General features: G+C 41.7%; 1 long non-coding RNA gene and 1 other non-coding gene across 2 annotated transcripts; both read left to right on the top strand.

The window, feature by feature from the left end:
* The first annotated feature begins 337 nt into the window (after positions 1–337).
* Positions 338–411, top strand: TRNAI-AAU (transfer RNA isoleucine (anticodon AAU)). The gene has a single exon. It is a non-coding gene; the product is annotated as a tRNA-Ile (tRNA).
* Positions 412–907: 496 nt separating this feature from the next.
* LOC127301342 (uncharacterized) lies at positions 908–2,739 on the top strand. The gene is made up of 2 exons (XR_011745363.1): positions 908–1,620; positions 1,863–2,739. It is a non-coding gene; the product is annotated as an uncharacterized lncRNA (long non-coding RNA).
* Positions 2,740–6,000: the final 3,261 nt, after the last annotated feature.

Genomic DNA, 6,000 nt, shown 5'->3' with positions numbered 1-6,000 from the left:
GATCAAGCCGGCAAGTCATTTCTGGCTACGTGTTTGCCTCCTTTTCTCATGCTGGAGCCAAGATGTGATCCACTAATGACTGATCATCCGATCGGCTTGCTTGATAAGGGACAACGCGACGACCAACAGAATGGAAAGGAGTAGCACAGACAGGTAAGCCGAAGTACTCATATGTTTAGTTGCCCTTCTCCCGACAGCAGCAACGTTTTCCTTGTCCGAGATCTGGTCTCCGTTTTCCCACAGACAGACAGACTACGCAGTCGTTGCGTTCTATGTAGCTCGGTTCGTGAACACTGTTTATGAATAAATAACTAAGTTTGAGATAAGTATGCATCAAGGCCTATTAGCTCAGCTGGTTAGAGCGTCGTGCTAATAACGCGAAGGTCACAGGTTCGAGACCTGTATGGGCCAAATTTTTATTTATTGCAAATAGAATCTTTTGTTTTGCCAATCAATTTTTTTTCTTTTTTTGCGGAAGACGGCCCTAAAATTAGATTTGTTCAGCGTCGAGACGTTTCTTCTCCCTTCTTTGGCATCTGGAGTCACGTCCAATGCATCAAGAGCAGACAGAGTAGAAACTATCTCCAGAGTCCTAAGCGCATGCTTCTCAAAGGTCATCGCATCTAGTTTCTTTTCATCATATTGTTTTTCTCTAGTTGGAATAGAACCAACCCTTGAACAATACCGTAAAGATTTGGATTTCTAGGGAGTCTTCAGCTTTTCAAATCCATATGTTGGGAGAACTGCAAACATCACGTTCCAATTCCATACACTGATTTTTTTATATCAAAGATTCCTGTGAAGGTGTATGTTTCTATAATCTTGAGGCATTTGCAACAAGGGGAATCAAATCTAGCTTCAGCTAAAACAACTATTGTGATATGTGTAGAATATATTAGATACAATATGTAAGTCTGTTGCAATCCCTGTCTTCTCAGGGCTTTGACGGTGCGGTATCGCCGTGTGGGGTCACCACCGACCACCCTCTCTCCGCACCGCAATTTCCCCTCTATCCCCTCCTTCATTCTCCGTTCCTTCCTCAGCTCCCTCGACGACAGTGGCAAGGCGCCGGTCGTGCGCGGCTCCGTCGATCCCACCCGTCTGCGTTGAGCCCGTGTTCGAGGGCGGCTGCCGGTGCACTCCGGCGATCCGGCCACCACCACGCGCCGGCGGGCGACGCAGACCATGGTGGGTTACGGCTGCCGTCGTCCTCCATGTGCAGCTCTCTCCATGGGGAGCCCTCCTTCCCGGTGTCCTCCATGGGCCGCTCCGCCGCCGCAGGCCTCCGACGACCTTGCGGGGAACAACTCCAACCCTGCGCGGCCGGTGAGGCGCCTCTCCTCTTATCTCACTCACTAGAACGGTCAGGATGGGGGGCTTGGAGGTAGAGGGTCGGGGGCCGTGGAATACTGTTAGGTCGCGGGAGCATCCGTAGCGCATCATGCGGCCAGGTCGCGAGCACCAGCAGGCGCCGCGGCAGGCGAGATCTCTGGCGGAGGTCCTGGGCGAGGCCATGACGGATGGAGGTCCTTGGCGGAGCCATTCGCAGCTGCGGTGTAGGCGGCGCTGCATGTCGAGATCGATGCCGCCTCATTCAGATGGAACATGGAAGGGACACAGGTAAAGATTTGATTCACTTCATTTTCATCCCGCTGTGTATCTAACCCGAGGGGGAGGTAGGAGAGGAGGTGGGTCCAGGCAGCATGGTTGCAGTTGCATCCGACAAAATCGATTGTTGGTCACAATAGTCCGTCAGTGCAAAAGCAAAATGGCTGGGTTCTTCTTAGTTACTAATTTTATTTGTTGTATCTCCTGTTGTCTTGCATCATATGTGGAATGTTAAGCACGTGTGATGGATGCAGATCTTCAGGCCTAGGAGCGGCCTTTCTCCACTTTCCAGTTGCAAGGTAAAAGATGGATTTATTGGCCGGTTTGCATTCAGATCATGTATAAGTATATCGAGCAGACTTTCTATTGTTAATGTGCATTGGCCATGTTCAAATCGTAATTGAACACTTAACATGTACACTGCCCATGTGCCTTTTTTACTACAAGAACTTTCCAACTATAGGATGTCACTATAACAATATGTGATTCAGTTGGAGGTTCTGCATTTGCTGCACAATATGAATGAGCCGTGGTTTATGAAATTTCAAGTTAATTATTCATTTCCAGGCACTTTGGAAACGCCACTTTTCATGTTTGGTGAAGCAAGAAACTATATGCATTGTATATTATGTGAGAAAATTTAGAGAAATATTTTGTGGAACTTGCAACCAATAGTTAATCGATCAACGCGATGGCTCACTAACGCCGCAAACTGTACCATTCTTTGTGGAGCTATTCTCTACAACATAAGATTTGCTCAGTGATATTCACTATATGCTGAAGTTTTACCTGAATTATTTACTTTTATTGATATCTGTTTCAAGGAAAAAGCTGTGGAGAATTGAACGGATACTCCAAGAAGTATTGTTTTGGTCACTGGGATACTCCAAGAAGTATTGTTTTAGTCACTGCAGCTACTATAGAAATTATATGTTATAGAAATACTAGATTAGGGTTGAGTGGATGCAAGTTTTATTGTTTCCCCCTATTTCATTTTAGCCACAGTCAGCTTCTACAAGAATGCCATGAAGTCTCTTTAATTTTTCTCACTGCATGGTCTGATCTTTGTTCACATTTTCTTTGGCTGTCGTTGGAAAATGGAATAAAATGATGGACAAAGTTATGTGGTTACATTGCATAATTGTGGCTCACAAGAAATTTTAGTAAACCTGCATTTGCTCTGCTCAATAAACCACTGTGTTGTGGAGTTTCTTATCTGCATGCATGGTTCTTTTTTTGAAACAAGTACTAACATTTACCGTCATTTACCCGAAACCAAAATATTCAAATATGAGTAACTTGGACATATCTGTTGAAAACACTAAGAAATCGTGAACTGTTAGTGAAATTGTTGTTGGTTTTATCAGGAATTAGAGAACCATAACTCCACAAAGGCAACAACCCATGACAAAAGTTGATCTGAAGGTATATGCCACATGTCACGCTTAATTTCTAATTAGATCATAAGGTGTGCATTCTGTAGATCGATTTGATAGGCTTCTGCAATTAAAGACACTGGTGTCAAACTGTTCATTGTTCAAATGTAAACTGTCATGCTATATAAAGCAGCGGAGGACAATCCCACAAAAAATACGTTCTCTGAAATTATCTAGCCCGCTGCTTTATGCAATGCTATGCATTTTCAATGTTACTCTTCCTCTTCTGTTTGCTCATTTTGTTGCTGATGTACAAAGAGCACAATTTATCACGTCCTACTGTGCTTCATTCCCTGTAAGTCAACTAGCAAGATTACCTTTTTCTTTCATCATGGTACTAGGTTGACACATGTTAAACTGAATCCAAGATCACAGTAAGAAAGATTGTTCATGTTAGTTCTGGGTATTCAAAATGTCAACGCAAGAGTATATGAGACTTTATACATGATCGCTCAATGCATGGTCTACTAGGTTTAGCCTGGAATCCTAGATCTTCATGGAGACAATATCAGTAAGTTCATTTCATACTGCATACTGTAAGTTTTCTGAAACTCAGTTCCTTATAGTGTCCATTTGTGTGTTTAGCTTTCACCATTATAAAAGAGCATGTACCTAACTAGAGGTGTTCTGTTACCAAACGGTGGACGGTATGGCCCATGAACTAGATGTTTCCAGAGGAACCGAACATATCCTAACCGGGAGAGGCGTGCAAAATCAGAAGGAAGGAGGTCTTGGAACCAGTTACCAGTTGTCCATTTACATATATAAAAAACCAAACGAAAATTATCTATGGACTGAACAAGTAAGAAACGGAAGAGGAGGGTATGTGTTGCTAGCTGTTTGGACGAACGTGAGAGAAAATAGGCTATCTACAACAACCAAATCAAGGAGGGATTGGCTAAAGTGTTTAGCTTTTATATAGGCTATTATGAGCTTGTTCTTATGCATGGTAAGAGAAAAAGAGATAGAAAGCATACTGAATTATATAGGGAAGAGCTCGCTCTATGCTGCTGATGTTACAGGCTTGTGCTTGTGCTTGTGGTATAGTATCATGCTTGTGTCCGTTAAATTTGTGTTCACTGCATATTTGGAAAAGTAGGAGGCAAAGCAAAACTACATTACTAACATGAGTCTGTCCGAAGGTCACGAGTTGAACATTGTAGATACCAAGATTGATCTGGGGATAGAGTTTGAGAAAAAGGTCGACAACTCAAATGCTAACAAAATTTAAAAATTAGAATGCCCAGTTAGGAGTATGCTACAGTATCACGATCTACAACTTGGAAGGAATTAGTAGTCTGGACATTGGATGTATTTGTGAAACCTTGAATCTTGTGTACTTATATAGAAGTCAAGTGCACAAAAGTAAGACATGGATCCTCCCATTGAGTGCCTTATAACTGTGTCGCTGGTGTGCAGATATGTAGTTCTTGATGTGAGAACATTACCTGTGATGGCTAGATATAAAGTTCTATCATTGTAGGAGTCAGCTTAATTTGGGGTCTTCACAAAATTAAGGTGTCCTAAAATATGTCTTGATTTAGCACAGTAACTTTTATGGCAGCTTCAGCGCAAAGAATTTCAAAACCAGCTTTGCCTAAAAAAATATGCTTAACAATGCCAGGCATGAAAAGTGAGGTTCAGAAGTAATTAGTTATACAAGAGGTTCAGAAATTTCAGTAAAAAGATATGCTTCTTAGTTAGGTTCATTGCTCAAGTGGATGTACTGTTTTAGCGTGCTGGCTTAATTAAGAAAGATGGCTACAATTGGCCTCACGAGTATTTTATAACTCTTACGTGGCTCTCAATCTTCACCGTGAGTCAAACATAGTAGCATGATAGCCTCAATTTTTTTATTACATCCAAAGAATTCTATGGATCATTAAAAACCTATATATGGATAGAAGACAGCTTACCATTATCGAAAATAAATGAGGTTAATACCAGCTATTAGTCATTTAGCTACACTCTTCTGTATCTTCTAATTCTACTTACTGGGGTCATCTTTTGGTTGGCATAAAAGTTGTAGACATTATAAAGAGGAACTAATCTTGGATTCGTTAGTGCAGTGGTTAGGAGATTTGAGTGTCTCTGGTACATTTAAAGCGAATTTGATACATTTCTTTCATGTACACAAAACATGAAAGATTCAGGGTTCTTTCGTCCCCATGGTCTCTTCGTATTGTGGCTCACAATTAATTTATAGACTGCTATTTACGTTACAATGTCCGTGTGTCCCCGATGATCATTTTATAAGGATTAAAAAGTGGTTTAATTTATGAATAACAAAACTAAACATGTTATGACCCACATGAACGTGGCTCTCCGAAAACTTGTTTTTACAGGCGCCGGTACCTACCGGAGTGACGTCAGCAATGACGTTAGCCATGTGCTGACCAATTTTTTCACAAAATTATGAAACAAATTTGAAACATAATTGAAATATAACTGAAACACTAATATTTTTTTGAAACAAACCGTAGTGACGTCATCAATGATGTCATCAGTTTCACTTTTTGTCAGACTGTTTCACAATATTTTCCATGTATCATTTTAGTTTCAAAAAAGTTTCACTTGTATTTCAATTATTAGTTTTATATTAGACAAATGTTAAAAACCTCACCAATCTCAAAGCACAAAATAGACGGTAGATATGACACCTACACCTACCGGCTCCTTCAAAATCGCCGCTCTCCGTGGCTCTCACGGAAATGCCAATGCAAATGACCACCACGTTTACCACAGAAAGGTCTAGCGCACTGTAGGCGGCGCGGCGAAGCGCGCATGTCCATCTAGTGTATATGTGCTTAGCTACAATTGGAATTATCATTAGTGGTAGATTACATATTGGAGTCAAACTCTTAGGGTGTGTTCGGTTTGGGGATGGGGTGGAACGGAATGGAACCGTTCCGCACCCAGAGCCCGTTCCTGCGTTCGGTTACAAACTGGAATGGAA

This window comes from Lolium perenne, chromosome 5 (assembly GCF_019359855.2).
Source record: "Lolium perenne isolate Kyuss_39 chromosome 5, Kyuss_2.0, whole genome shotgun sequence".
Classification (NCBI taxonomy): domain Eukaryota; kingdom Viridiplantae; phylum Streptophyta; class Magnoliopsida; order Poales; family Poaceae; genus Lolium; species Lolium perenne.
Note: the sequence above shows the minus strand (reverse complement) of the source record. Positions and strands in the feature narration are given on the sequence as shown.